At 38.3% G+C, this 16,311-nt stretch overlaps 1 protein-coding gene across 1 annotated transcript in view; it reads left to right on the plus strand.

Moving 5' to 3' along the window:
- The first annotated feature begins 6,620 nt into the window (after positions 1 to 6,620).
- Positions 6,621 to 16,311, plus strand: part of LOC132371582 (cullin-1-like) — a 55,582-nt gene continuing 45,891 nt past the window's right edge. Inside the window, exon 1 of the mRNA XM_059932869.1 lies at positions 6,621 to 6,689. The gene's annotated coding sequence lies outside the window, so the exon portion shown is untranslated. The remainder of the gene's footprint in view (positions 6,690 to 16,311) is intronic.

Here is a 16,311-nt window from a genome sequence, read left to right on the forward strand (position 1 = left end):
TAATTACCATAGATATCTCCTGATGATAATTCTTCACTAAGGTGAAAGAGAAAATAAAATATGTTTTGGGTCAAAAAAAAAAAACCTTGACACACTGAAATACATTCAGTTTGGAACCTGACATCAGATTTTTTTTTTAATCTAGTTTATTTCAGTATGATTTACCATAGTCTTATAGTAGGTCCTCTGAAATGCAGGTAACATACCATAATAATGAAATTCTACACATTATACAATGAATATAAAGGTTCTGGTGTTTTATATTTTTTGATGTATGTATGTATGTATGTATGTATGTATGATGTATGTATGACAAACAGGACCATAGGTATTTGTGAAATCCTGTTAGCGTTCTCTTAATAAAAGAGAGTTTATAACTTAAGCACAAAATTATAGTTGCTATTTAACAGTAGAGTAGAAAAAAATCAAGTAGCAAAAAACTATGTTTAAAAACAAAAACAAAAACACTAACCTCAGTGTTCCAAAGTAGATACTAGATAAATGACAACAGAATTTAGAGAGGATTCTTGATGCCGCTGGCTATAGGAACACGTGTGGTCGAAAAGAATACGTAGCCAGCTGTCCCTTCTCTAGAGCACAGAGTAGAACTGTCCTTCCCCTCTTCACAATAGTCCCCCGATTAAACCCAAACACCCTGCATCCCTGCCTCAGAGGAGGGCTCAAACCAACAGGGTCTTCCAGTAGGCTTGGCTTTTGTCCTCCAGGGTTATAGGCACTAGAGAGCACAGAATCCCCATTCTTCAAGATGCTGTGGTCTAGCAATGACAGCTGAGCTGCTGGGGGGCCTCAGAGATGAGCCTAAAAATGAAGGCAGCTCATACAGTTTACAACTTTGATGATACGACTAACTTATTAGTCACAGAGCAGCATCTCAAACATCTTTCCCTGCCTCCTTTTTTGTTCACTCGTGCATAAATGCAAACTTTGTTAGGACATAAATGCCCATCTTTCTGGTCTTATCTGCACTGTTTGTAATGCACACTCCAGCCCTGGGAAGGCTGAGGAACAGACTATCACATGGAGATACAGAGTGCTTTCTGGTTTGCAGAGGCAGCTGTTGTTTGCACTGTCTGATGCCTTTCACACGCTTTTTTCTCATCCATATCTGTGCAGAGACTTTTCTTGAAAAACCTTACCCCAAACATGGAGCTGGTGTGTCTAGCCCTGTGACTTCCCAGAAATCCATAGGATATTAAATCTTCTACAGAATTTTAAAACAGAAAAGCTGCGACTTCAACTATCGAAAAAAAGGAGAGGGGGGGCTCTTCTTTTCTTGATATAATTAATAATATTTTAAAGAATATTTCAAAAGCTCAATCCAGGATTCACCCCTTTGGCCAAAGGGAGGCTGTAATTACAGTTGAGCCCCCTAAAAATTACTTCCAGAGTCCCTTATCATCGAAGGAAGCACATTTTTTGGCCAGGGATGCATATGTTGTCAAATTAAGATGAACAACATCTTAGTAGGTAATGGGTTCAGCAACTACTTCACAATTTGTTCTTGGCAAGATCACCAAGGGTTCTGAGGCTCTGTAACATCCTGGAAAAACATTTAGGGAAAGAATGCAGGATGCAGCAGGAAAACAGATTACAGCTCCCCCAAGTGAAGAGAAGAATGTTTCTTCCCATGTAGCCAATATTTGTATTTGTTCCTGTAGATCTTGAGAAATAATGAAACGAGTTCCAGTGGCAGTTTTAAAATATATCTATAACTTTATTTTCCCTGGTGAGGGAAGAGAAAAAGAAGGAGGAAAAATTAATCTGTACATAAAACTGTGTACGTAAGAAAGTAAGGAAAAAATACATGTATCTGCTGCATAATTCCTCTTTGATGTCTTATAACTAAATTATAAAGATAACAACCAGCAACAACACACACTATTTAAAATAGTAGAATAGGCTAAGAGGGAAAACATAATTGGGTTAATGGGCATGTGTGTGCACATACACACGCACAGGTTATCCTCAAAATCTCAGTGAGGTTTTGAGTTTTAATAACTTGAGAAGTACAAGTGCTACAAACTTACAAAACAATACCATTTCAAGACAATTTTTTTTTACTTTTTATTTTGTATTAGAGTATAGCCAATGAACAATGTTGTGATAGTTTCAGGTGCACAGCAAAGCGACTCAGCCATCCATACACATGTATCCATTCTCCCCCAAACTCCCCTCCCATCCAGGCTGCCACATAACACTGAGCAGAGTTCCCTGTGCTATACAGTAGGACCCTGTTGGTCATCTATTTTAAATACAGCAGTGTGTACAAGTCAATTCCAAACTCGCTAACCATCCCTTCCCTGCACCCATCCCTCCGGTAACCATATATTCATTCTCTTAGTCTGTTTCTGTTTGGTAAATAAGTTCATTTGTATCATTTCTTTTTAGATTCAGCATATAAGTGATATCATACAATATTTCTCTTTCTCTGTCAAGACAATTTTTTTTAACATCTTTATTGGAGTATAACTGTTTTACAATGTTGTGTTAGTTTCTGCTGTATAACAAAGTGAATCAGCTATACGTATACATATATCCCCATATCTCCTCCCTCTTGCGTCTCCCTCCCACCCTCCCTATCCCACCCCTCTAGGTGGTCACAAAGCACCAAGCTGATCTCCCTGTGCTATGCAGCTGCTTCCCACTAGCTATCTATTTGACATTTGGTAGTGTGTATATGTCAATGCCACTCACTTCGTCCCAGCTTACCCTCTCCCTTCCCTGTGTCCTCAAGTCCATTTTCTACGTCTGTGTCTTTATTCCTAGGTTCATCAGAACCATTATTTCTTTTTAGATTCCGTATATATGTGTTAGCAGAGGTATTTGTTTTTCTCTTTCTGACTTACTTCACTCTGTATGACAGACTCTAGGTCCATTCACCTCATTACAAATAACTCAGTTTCGTTTCTTTTTATGGCTGAGTAATATTCCATTGTATATATGTGCCACATCTTCTTTATCCATTCATCTGTCGATGGACACCTAGGTTGCTTCCATGTGGCTATTGTAAATAGAGCTGCAATGAACACTGTGGTACATGACTCTTTTTGAATTATGGTTTTCTCAGGGTATATGTCCAGTAGTGGGATTGCTGGGTCATATTGCAGTTCTATTTTTAGGTTTTTAAGGAACCTCCATACTGTTCTCCATAGTGGCTGTATCAATTTACATTCCCACCAACAGTGCAAGAGGGTTCCCTTTTCTCCACACCCTCTGCAGCATTTATTGTTTGTAGATTTTTTTGATGATGGCCATTCTGACCGGTGTGAGGTGATACCTCATTGTAGTTTTGATCTGCATTTCTCTAATGATTAGTGATGTTGAGCACCCTTTCATGTGTTTGTTGGCAATCTGTATATCTTCTTTGGAGATATGTCTACTGCCCATTTTTGGATTGGGTTGTTTGTTTTTTTTGTTATGGAGCTGCATGAGCTGCTTGTATATTTTGGAGATTAATCCTTTGTCAGTTGCTTCATTTGCAAATATTTTCTCCCATTCTGCGGGTTGTCTTTTCATCTTGTTTGTAGTTTCCTTTGCTTTGCAAAAGCTTTTAAGTTTCATTAGATCACATTTGTTTATTTTTGCTTTTATTTCCATTTCTTTAGGAGGTGGGTCAAAAAGGATCTTGCTGTGATTTATGTCATAAAGTGTTCTGCCTATGTTTTCCTCTAAGAGTTTTATAGTGTCTGGCCTTACATTTAGGTCTTTAATCCATTTTGAGTTTATTTTTGTGTGTGGTGTTAGGGAGTGTTCTAATTTCATTCTTTTACATGTAGCTGTCCAGTTTTCCCAGCACCACTTATTGAAGAGGCTGTCTTTTCTCCATTGTATACTCTTGCCTCCTTTATCAAAGATAAGGTGAACATATGTGCATGGGTTTATAAGACAATTTTTAAGTTTCTTTTATACTAGTTTAGCTCTGTGAATGCTGAATAATATATTTTTAATTTTAACTTTTTGTTTCAGTCAGCATGTACCATCATCTGTATATGTAAACAGAGCAAAGATGAGAATACACACAGCAACAAGTCCTGAGGCTGCAGTCGAGTTTTACAACTTCTTTCTTCCGGTATCCACTTCTTGTTCCTTGTCTCTCAGCCAGCATTTCTGGGCTGGTTTTGTTCTTTACCTGGTTGGGTGACCTAAATATGACTTCTGAATTGTTAGTAGTAGTAAAGCAGCAGCAGCAATAACCGCGGTAATAAAGGGAAGGCCCCAGCATATACAACAGCAAACGCATTTCCCTTTGATAATCAAGACCAATCATCCAGACATTAAACTTCTGCTTTGCCCTTTAGGTCAGGGTTGTGAGGAGTTCAAATTGGTTCAGTGGAATTCTCAGCTTCCACTTGGATAGAACCATTTTTGTGAGGACTAAACCGATAGATCCAGCCAAGATCAAAGTTATAGGAATGGGAAACAAAATTCTTAGTGAATGAATCATTGAGGTAACATGGGAAGAGGCTACCCACCCTCTCACATCCTTAAGCCCATGTCCTGGTTATTGTAGAAACAGAATTATGTATTAGTTGCTGTTGCTGTCAGTTGCTACCAGAATATATACTGCATCTTGTCAGATGACACCTCAGAGCTGCAAGTTCTTATTCACATACTTGCACTTTTTCTTCAGTGGATCAGTGTACCATTCCATCAGAACAGTAGCTTCTGGATGATGTAGTACACGGTAAGACCAGTAAGTCTCACGGATATGAGTCACTGCTTTTGCTGTAAGATGAGCTCTTTGGTCAGAAGCCATATTATGTGGGATACCAATATAGGGAATAAGGTATTCAATAAATACACAGGTGGTGATGCTGGCAGAGGCTTTGTGGGGGAGGAAATACAATTCATAGCCAAAGTCAGTATATTTTTTAAAGAAAAACATTTCTTTCCTTCCAGGATGGCAGGGGTCCAATATAATCCTTCTGCCACTGAGTGGCTCACTAGTCCTACTAGGAAATGATGCTATATTGGGGTATGAGATTTGCTTTCTGCTGTTGTTTGGTGAACCATTCAGCTGTGGCCTTTGTCATATGTGTTTTGTGGGAAAAAAATCTTGTGTTGTTTAGATTCCATCCTAATTCTGGTGATTTTATTCCTGAGTCCAATAACCAAGCACTGGAATGACTAAGAAAAGAGAGAAACTAATCTCCACAGAGTGGGTTGTATCCAAATATTACGGAGGGCCTTCTCTGGCATGCTCTCAACAGCATTCACATACTCTTTGCCTAGCTCTCCATACCACCAAGCCTCCCATCTTATGCCCTTCAAGTCTGTGATTATCCAGCTTTTCCATTAGTCTCTGCTCGTGTACTGGTATCCATCTGTACCCTTGACCATTATCCCTTTAAAGTAAAGTTAAAAATACAGTGCACGTCTTAAAGTTCTGTCCACTGAGAGGGCTTTTTTCCTCACTGTCTTTCTATGACACTCTTAAACAGTGCTGGAAGAAAGTGGCAGTTCATTTCAAACTGGTGGCAGCCTATCAATCATCCAGAGCTATCTCTAAACCAAACCTGAAATTTTATCTGCTTCAGGCAACTGGTCAGAGGGAAATCCTGACCATGAGTCCACACGTTACAGTCAAAGGAAAAGTGACAATGAAGCAGGAGAACACACTTGTTCTGGGAGCCTGAGTCACCAGCTTACACATCCTACTTGTGTTCCCATGGCTTGCTGGAACACGATTTCTTATATATCACTTGCACTTGATGATAGAGTGGTGCTGAGCATGCTCTTCTTTATGGTTGAGATCAGAGAACATCCAGTTTGTGATGGGAAACTTAGGTAGCATGATCAATTTATATCCTATAGTGAGTCATTCTACCACTATCAGGGTTGGAAAGCAAGCCAGCGACTATTTCTTAAAAAGAGAACAGCTAACTATGAAGGACAGTACTTTTTAAAAAATCCTAGGGATATATGCTATCACATACCTATCGGGGCTTGCCAGTGGCGCTACATAGTAAACCTGTCTTCCACAGACATCATGGGCACTCATGGAATTTGCTGGTTCATAAATTCCAAATAGCAAAGCAGCATGCGCTTCAGTCCAAAACAACAAGAGCACTTTCTCTTCTTTTGGCCGCTATTAAAAATTAGCAGCTTTAGGTGTTACTTGTTAAGTGGATTAGAACATCCTGAAAGGTGATATATGTTGCCTCCAGAACCAAAGGTTCCACCAAGAACTATGACTCTTCTTATGGTGGTAGTAGAAGGCACAGTAACATTTTAAAATTCTGGATGGAATACTTTGACATGCCTATTGGACCCCTAGAAAAATCAACCAAGTTCCCTGAATTTCCATGAGGATTTTGTGCACCCTCTGGTACATATATGTCTTAATAAGGCAATTGGCATGATGTCACTAATATAGTGGACAAATGTAATATCCTGTGTGATATTACACAGGATAATATCACACAGGATATGTGTAATATCCTCTCTATAATGACAGAGAGCAAAAGAATTGATATAGCCCTGAGGTAGGATAATGAAGACATACTGCTAAATAGCTGTATACTAGATACTAGGGGCTGAATTGATTTACTCTAATAAAGGTAGTACAGCTGGAACAGCAATTGAAATTAGAGTCACCACCTGATGAATTTTATGAAAATTAACTGGTATTCTGCAAGATCCATATATCTTCTGCATACAACAGATAGGTGAGTTAAATGAGAATGTGATTTTAAACATTTATCTTGTATCTTTCAAGTATTTGGTGGTGGCAATAAGTTCTGCAATTACCCATGATTTGGCATGAATTTTCACTTTCTGTTTTGGTAAGAGGAGCATTTCCTCAGGTTCTAATTTTCCCATCCTACTATAGTGGTCCTCTTCTACAGGTCAGAAAGCCAATGTGGGGACTCTGTCAGTCGCTATGTCTATTCCAACTAATAATATTCTGGAATAATAAGCACCGGGTGTCAGAGGACATTGGCTAAAACTCTGTTTATTGCCTGATCACAGTAAGACCAAACTCTGACTGAGGCATTTTGAAGCCTCGTGCATTAGTGGCTGTTTGGGACCAAGGTCCAAAGAGATTTTAGAACTCTGGGCCATCCCCATTACTCAGTGTACGGTCACTCCGGCACATGGCCTCAGGTCACTCCATGGAAGACTGAAAGGAATGTTTACAGTATACACTTGTGGCAATTTTGTTGGGACCTTCCTCAAGGGAAAGTGCCTCCTCTTTATTCAAAAGCTTCTGGGTCTGTGAACTGGATCAAACTGGGGATGTGAGTGAGTTATGACTCTTCACTGTAGTGACTAATTTCAGATCTCTGACTACTAAAGCTTGGGTTTTTAATCAAACATCCAGATCAAGTAGACATTATAAGAATCAAGTAAAATTTTAGTAGGCTGCTCAACTATCAAAACCTAGACTCTCGCAGTCAAGTTTCACTGCTCCACCCTCTACCCTTTGCAGTAATGGCACCTCCGTGTCTCTGGCTTCTGCCATTCACTCTTTAAAACTGGGGAGTACATTTCAGTGGCACCATCTCCCACAGTCTTCCCCAGCCTGCAATGAACAGCTACCACCATGCTTTCTGCTGGTGCTACTTTCATGAGCATTGCTCAAAGCTTTGGGTGCAGGGAGTATTCTCTAAACTCTCTTCAGGGATACAGTAAGGGCATAGATGTGAGAGTTTCCCATGATTAATATTCTCTGACATTCTTATTTCCTTAAGCTTTTAGATACATTAGTCAACGTTATACTAGGGAAGTCCTGGCACCTCATACTTATCTAATTTAGATCATTAATATGTTCAGGTTTAAGTCAACAGACTGAGTAAATTGTTGGAAGTCACTCCCAGCTGTTTGTGGTAACACAGTTACTCCAGAATGTCTTGTAAGGGCGCCCATTGAGTAAACTAGCTTTATGTATTTTTTTTAATTGTTATTGTTATTGCTTTGTTTTGCCCTGCTATAATTCCTTTAGAATCATTTTTACCAACATTCTTCCCAGTTTTCTGTGAATATAAATTTGGAAATTATTGCTTTTGTTTTAGTGTGTGTGTGTGCCATCTCCTCCTGGATTAGAGTTTGTAATCATCCCCAACATCCTGTGTGCAGCCTCTGATTACATGTCTGGGAGCAATGAGAGGTGTGGGGATAGGTTCTGAACAGAACTGGCATTGCCTTACCAGGGGACGCTTCACCGAGATAATTTAGAATCAACAGGCAAAGAGAGGCTAACATCCCCATATAGGGGAAGATAAGCTGCTTCTGATGGAAAGCAAGGATTAGTGGAAGTAAGCAGTTTAAACTCCTCAGATTCACTGGAATCCATTGGAAAGTTCTTATTCCAGTTCTTAAAGTTCTACTCCTTCCTAATCAATACTCCAACTTTTACATAAGAGGCAAAGCATTGATAAAAATTCCATTTGCCTTGTAAATCTGTAACTCACAAGACCAAATCTTACTTCTGGTTCTGAATTTATAGCTCTGTATCTATTAACTTACTGAAAAATATATTTTTAAGAGTAGTCATAAAAGGATTTTGCCCCTCTGATTGTGCCATAAGCTTGTCTTTAATAGACACTATTTCCTACGTGCCTTTTCTTTGGACTACCTATTTTTGTTTTCCACTGATGATGAAGTCATATGGCCTTCCAATGACTAATCCCAGATTCCCATATGTGAGAGTCTGTTTTCTGGATCCATGTTTTTATATATTGTATCAGACAGAGTTTGGTCAGGAAAACAGAAAACATACTAAGTATTATAAGCAGGAAGACGTTTAATATAGGGAATTAGAAACTTACAAAACATTTGAATATCTGGGTTGGGGAAGATAGCAAAGATCTGTTAGATTCAAGAAATCATGAAGTGAGGAATTGCAAGAAACAACTGTTTATTTCCTCAGCTGCCTTCAGCATTAAAGCGGGTGATCAAACAGAAAACACTCAGAAAATACTGGAAAAAATTCTCCATCTGTTTTTTTATAAAACTACAAACCTATTTGCTGCTGTTCCTTCAGTAATGGTGCTTCCTTCCCCTCTTCCTGTTAGGAGATGATTCTCCATGGGTTTCTAGCATCTCTGCACATCTGCAAGTAAAGGCACTGACTGACTCCATTCCAGACTATCTTTTCAGAGAGGTTTATGTAGCAAGTAGCCTTAGAAGACTGAGATAGTGTCTCCCTCCAGGGCACAGGCCAGATAGGATTACTGGTCTACACTCACAGTTCCTCTCCTGTAACCCACTCCATTGTGTGTGCAGGTATCGCCCAGCCCTCTTTTCATTTCCCTGTGGGATTTCTGTCTGGCAGAACCAATGCAAATGCTGATTCTCTGACTTCTTCTGTAGCTCTAAATAATAAAGTCCTTCATCTCTGACCCAGGAGTTTGATGTCCTCTACCAGCTTCTATAAAACAAAGGCAGACTAATTCAACTTGCAAGTAGTATAAAATTTCAAACCTCCCAGTTCTTGACACCAAATTTCATATCTCAGAGGAGGACCTTTGTTTTCTACAAAGCAGAAAAAAAGCACAAAAACAGGAGAAGATAGATAAATGTTGCCCAACACCTCAAAAAAATCATCCAACAGCTTTTAAAAAAATACGGATATAAAAAATATTTCAGGTTTTGGTTTTTGGTTCATTTTTTTCCTACCTCATTAATTTTATCTTTTGTTTTTATGAAATCCTTACTTATATATTCTCATTCACAGTGTCTCATTTATATAGTCATTGAACGATTGAATTCTTACTCTCTGCTAGACTTTGAGTTTAAAATTATGAGCAAAAATATGCATTGTCTCTATTCCATTGGCATTTTTCTTTATTGTTTTTTCCTAACTCCTTAAGTTGAATGTTTCATATATTTTAAAACTAACTATGGCTCAAGTTACATTCCATATTTATTTGAAGTATCCTTATTTTCATGAATTTCTTAGTTATGTGTCTTCTATAATTTGATTTCTTCTTCTAAGCAACAGTTTTTAGGAAAGTGTTTTTGTGATTCTCCTTTTAAATCTTAAGTGTGAAAGGTATTTGCACAAAGTGCCTGTCATGCTAAATGTAAAAGAGTAGAGAGCAGATTCTCTAAAAATAACTGAAATTTTTTTGAGTTTGAGTAAAAAAGCATTGGTTCAAAGCATAGTACACATCAAAATATACAACGCTTCAAGAACAGATATTTGTTAGACATTTTTTCTTGCCCTAGAGGTGTAGAATGTCTTATTTCCTTTCTCCCAGCATTCTTCAGATTTTAAATTCATACAAACTTTCTAATGGACCATTTAGCAGCATAAACAGAAGGTTGAACATTTTCATATTATTTAATTAAGAAATGCTACTTCTAATACTATACTATAAAGAAATAATTGTGCAGTTGGCAAAGATATATATTCAGGAGAATGGCCACTGTAGAGTTATTAGTGAAAAATTAAGAACAACTCTAAAAATGCCCATTAACAGGTACTTGAGTAAAAGCTGATAAACCTACATACCGAAATTCTATGTATCATTGAGAATGAAGATAAATGTGTATTAACAGGGAATGGTATAGTATTCATGGTAGAGGACTGAGTTATGTGAAAGCAGATTTAGTTCCAATATCCAATTAAAAATATATACATATATTATAGTTAAGTATACATACGAAGTATGAAGGCTTTACACCAAAATGGTATTAATTATTTTTCTGAGTGTTTTGATTATAGGTAATTTTTCCTCTTTTAGTTTATTTTCTAGTTTTTTCTAAAGGATATATACTATTTGTGCAATATAAGCAATATTAACAACAAAACTCCTGCCTTTTTCTGTGTTTTCAATGTATATAGGAAGTTTCCAACTGTTACAGATGCAGAGGTAGTTAAAAGAGATAGAGTGTATGGATTAGAAATGCTGATAAAAACCTGTAGATGCTTCATTAGATGAAGAATTTATTTTAAAAGCAACAACAACACTTGGTCCAAACAACCCACAAGATCACAGGCAAGATTTTTCATGACCTACTGTTTGTTTAAGTAATCTGAAATTCCTTGAGGGTGCTAAAGCAATCGTATTAAAGAACACTTTACTTTTAACTTAGTTACTGCTAGATTTTAATGACAGGGGTGGAGGGAGTTGGGTCATGGCACTTCTCAGTACCGAGCTTGGGGAGGAGAGTTGCACAATTTGGGAAATAGAATATGAGTCTTCTCTGCTTTCTTTTACATGAGTTGATTAAGAAAATAATCTGAAAAGGGTTCCATTGCTAAGTGAATGCTGCTAACCTAGGATATACAGTGTAAAAATGGCATGGACGTTGCTCTTCCTGAAGGGTGGATTTCCTGTTTTCAGAAAACTTAGGAATGATTCCAAAGTCTCCTTTGTAAATGAGAATGCCTAATTGTCTGGGCTTTTATCTTTGTACTTTCATCTTCCTAAAGCATCATTTCCTTGAATCTTGGTCTTGATTCCTGCTGGGGCAAATTCCCCTGGCATCAGTCCATATATCAGAGACATTATAAACTTTCACATGGATTCAACATTCTCTACATACTTCCTTAATTGGATCATTGTCATTTTCTCTGTATACTTTGGATACTGGCAAACTGCCTTTGATTTTCTTTGTAATTACATGTCCCTCTGCCACCCATCCGTATACTAGTTTGTGTTGTAGTTAAATTAATCACAGAACTCTATCACCAAGATATCCCTCAATATCATTACCATCACACAATCTTTTATTGGCTTAGAAACTATTCTTGGCTGCTGCTAAAAAAGAAAAAAGAAAAAAAAACCTTAATCTCTTTACATTCTGTTTCTCCTTTATGGAGAGAATAATTGAATTAATTTTACAACATAAGTTCAGAAGTAAAAAGTTACATGGTACATCTCTTTTGCAGCTGAAACCAGTAATCAACCAAATACAAGACAACAGAGTATGTAATAGCAATTATATTTCTTAAAGTCAGAAACTTCTTATTTCTGAAACAGAAACTAGAGCCTTCCCACAGTCTCTCCTACTTAACTTTTCAACAATAAAATGATTTCTTCTAAGAAGTCCTGTGGAACCTCTTTCTTTAGCTTTTCTATACAGATGGTTACCTTTGTCAAAGAAAAACCAGAGTCTGATAGTAAAGTAATTAAAAAAAACCAAACAAACAGATTTTACTCAGGAACTATTGCAATAGAAGAAAAGAGACCTCAATATAGAACTGGGCTCAATTCTGAATACAACAAGGAAATGTGGGAATTTATAGCCCAAGAACAGATGGAAGGGTGGGGATGGAAACTTATTAAGAGGAAACAGGAGGGGTAAGGGGATTCTGGTTAAACTCACCTAACAGGATTCTTGCTGAAATCAGCAGGCTAGGGTAATCAGACATCAGATATCGAGGGTGATCATGTACCAAGGGTGGGGGATTTTGGCTAAAATTGGGCCATTGGGCAACATGCCCAAGAATGGGGCTAGTCTGGCTCAGAAGAACCGGACTAAAGTTTGGTAAAGGAGAGAATCCTTGTCAGTCTCTCCTCCCGTTCAAGGAAAGAAGAATGTCTCTTCTAATGTAGGTCCATTTCTCATTTGGTAGCATTTTGTTCAGTAAGGACCAACTGAAGCATCTGTTGGAACTTGGTAGTAGAGGATATTTGCTGGATGGTGCTAGCAGTCAGGCATTTAATGAAAGCAATTTCTATGAAAATAAAAGAAAAACAAAGATTAATAGTTGGAAACCCAGTTTCTGAGTCCAGAGCAGAGTCAGCTGAGATTTCTAGATGCTGGACTCGAAGACAGTAGTGGCCATCCAAGGGATCTCCTGGTTTACAGTTTGAACGTCTTTGGTGACGGCGTTGGGTGTTCGGGTGAACTTTCTGAGTTGCCCCCATAGCAGCAGGCGTGAAGGTTGCTCATATATGATCTGTTGTGATTTATTTGAAGTTTATATCAAGCCCTCCAGTTTCAGCTTCCAGATTTCAGGAAAGAAGGCAGGAAAAGGGCAATTTTTGTTCTTGGTGCTGACAAGTGATTATAGTGGATGAAGAATGAGAAACGTTAATTTGGAGAGTTATCGCCAGATAATCAGAGGAAACTAGGAGTATCGAGAACCCAGAGACAAAGGAAGAAACTGGTCTAAAAGCTTGAGTGGAAACACTGAGCATGTGTGTGGGGTTTTTGAACTTTAAAGTATGACTGTGTAGATGAACCACAAGTGTTAGAGTCTTTAGTTCTTTCCTTTTGAGCTGGTCAGATTCCCCAGAATGCTCTCTTCCATCTCCTGCTTGGTGGGTAAAGGTCTGGCTGTAAGAATTCTGGGACTTCAGTAGAAAAAGAAGACTGGGGGTTTCAACCCAGCCTACAACATGCATCTGGTCACTGCATCTCCTACTTTCTGTGTGATACCAACATTTTCATTCATGCCACTTGATCCCCATTCCAAAGACCCTCAATCTTACCTTTTCCAGGGCATGAATCCTTTGTCTTCTGTCCAGAGAGATAGCAGGGAAGAGGAACTAGAGTTCCAACTACTTTGCAGTTTCCCCCAATTTTCCTCATTTTAGCTTCTTTCCCTTCACTTCTATTTCCAGAGGCACATGGTGTGACCTATTCCTGACTTTTTGGATGATTCTCTGCTTTAAATCAGGGGGCTTCTCAGGTCTCAGATCACTGCTGCCTTAGGATTCCTCTTTTTCAGGTCTGCTCAGCCAGTTACCACAGGTCCATCTGTTTTCCAGCTTGCAAAATGCATTGCTGTTAGCTTTGCAAATGTCATGAATTGCTAGGACTGTAAGTCTTAGTTCCTTTTTCCCAGTTAAACTGCTGAAGATCTGCATATTCCCCTGAGATCCTCTTTCGGTCACTTGAGAATATACTCCTAGGAGTATATCCCTGAGCTACCCAATTTGTATGCAGCACACCATGGGCTGCCACAAAACAGCTGTGGGTGTGTCACGAAATCCTTTCGGATCACTGAAACCCTTTCTCTCTGAGTTCCTCAGACAATGGTCCAGGCAGAGCCAGCCAGAAAGTGTGCCCAAGGTCCCTGTGAGCAGTGAACACATGAAACATCCAGCACTTACTGTTCTATAATAAGGAAGGGAATCCTCTATCACCTGAACGTCTATATCAGCAGCCACTGTAGATGTGGGTCCACTGAGCTGCTGCATATTGTATGTCTGAGGTGCACAAAAGAGCACGGTACGCAGACCAAAGTCAGGGCTAGGATCTAAAACTGTCTTTACATACATTCTGTTCCTCTTGCAATCCAGGTGCATTTTTAGAGGCATCTAAGCTAGCGGCTGGGTCACAGCCCTAGCAACATATGTATATTCTGCAAATGAAAGATTCACCATTATTTTGAAGTTATTGATTTGATAGAGTTTGAATGGATTTGAAATCTATTACAGTTATTATAAGACATTTTATCATTAAATTATTAATGAAGGAAAGAATATCTTTAACGGCTTTACACATAATTTCAATAGTTTCAAATGTTTAGTTTTAAAATGTGTTTAAATGATATTTCATATATCTATATGAACAAAGGTTTTCCTTGATGGTGACTATCAAGAATTTGAAATGATCATCATTAATAGGTCTTGATCAGGAGCAGTGTATAGCCCTTTCAAGCGTAAAGTGAAATCTTTTAAAGTATTTTTTAAACAGATATGAGCTCAAGTTTCTCGTTTAAAGTTTTCAGTGAACGTTATTTGCATGTTTCATATACCTTCAGTATCTAAATTTACCCCCCAAATTTTGTACTTCATTTCCTTTCATATAAAAACTGTACTTAAGTAATAACTGTAAATGGAAAGTAACCTTGAAAAATTGTATAAAATTTTCAAATTGTTTAATTAAAAATAAATAAATAAATAAATGTTTTTTAAAAGAGAGTGAAAAGACCACTCACATAATGAGAGAAAATATCTGCAAATCATATACCTCACGAGGGGCTTTTATCCAAAATATATAAAGAAATCTTACAACTCGATAATAAAAAAATACAGAGAACCCAATTTTAAAATGGGCAAAGAATCTGAATAGACATTTCTCCAAAAAAGATACACAAATAGCCAATTAGCACGTGAAGAAAAAAAACAAACCTGTACTTAATTTTCACCAAGCTACATGCGGAATCACTTAACTCCCTTCAATTTATCTGTCTTAGACTGGATCCCTGGAAATATATTCTGAGACAGAGAATTTGAGGCAGAAGATTTACTGGGAAAGGCCTTCAGGAGACACACCTGTAAGGAATTAAGAGCTGAGGCAACACAGGACAGAGGCAGAAGCTGACCGACCTCACCTTTACAGCTGAGGCCTCAGCTGATCCCACTTGGAGATCTGGTGTTGTGATGGCCTTTCACAGTTGTCTCAAATTGATGCAAGGGGCTGAGCCTATATATTCTCACATCAGCCATTCATTACACCTGCTCAGAGGGCATATAACCTTGAGTGAGATACACTGTGAGAAGCTGGAATTTCATTTCCTATCGGCTTGGAGATGGGTAAGTCAGCCCTGGGCAGGGCACTACAGAATTTGCTGCACTGAGAGCTCAGGAAGCCCTGCTGAGTTATTGCTGAGTTATCACAGAAACTGACTTTATTTCTTTAAATTCCTTGGGCTTTTACTGAGCAACATTCATTTGGATTATTTACATTGGGCCTACCTTTTCTGAATACTCTGTACCTCCTGAGATTTCATCAGCATTGCGGATGATAGTAGTAAGTGCTATAAAAGGGAAGGGGGAAGGGAAAGCTGGGACAAAGTGAGAGAGCGTCATGGACATATATACACTACCAAATGTAAAATAGATAGCTAGTGGGAAGCAGCTGCATAGCACAGGGAGATCAGCTTGGTGCTCTGTGACCACCTAGAGGGGTGGGATAGGGAGGGTGGGAGGGAGGGAGACGCAACAGGGAGGAGAAATGGGGATAAATGTATATGTATAGCAGATTCACTTTGTTATATAGCAGAAGCTAACACACCATTGGAAAGAAATTATACTCCAATAAAGATGTTAAAAAAAGTATATAGTACTATCTAATATTATAAACTAATTTACATGTTGTCACATCTTTGTTGCTACCATAAAACTTGAGGGGATGTTGACAGCTTCATTCATTATTGTATCACCAGCACCTATAACACTGACTGGAATATAAGCAGGCACTCAGTAAATATTTACTAAATGAGTGATAAAATAAATGAATGTATGAAAGGGCTTCTGGACCCAGTTCCAACATGTGTTTTTGAAGGCTTCCATACACCAACAAGCAATTCTCAGATGCCAGCAGGGTGTCGGAGAACTCAAATTAATTCTGACACTGTCTACCTGGAGATGGAGTCAGATT

This window comes from Balaenoptera ricei, chromosome 9, assembly GCF_028023285.1.
Source record: "Balaenoptera ricei isolate mBalRic1 chromosome 9, mBalRic1.hap2, whole genome shotgun sequence".
Lineage (NCBI taxonomy): Eukaryota > Metazoa > Chordata > Mammalia > Artiodactyla > Balaenopteridae > Balaenoptera > Balaenoptera ricei.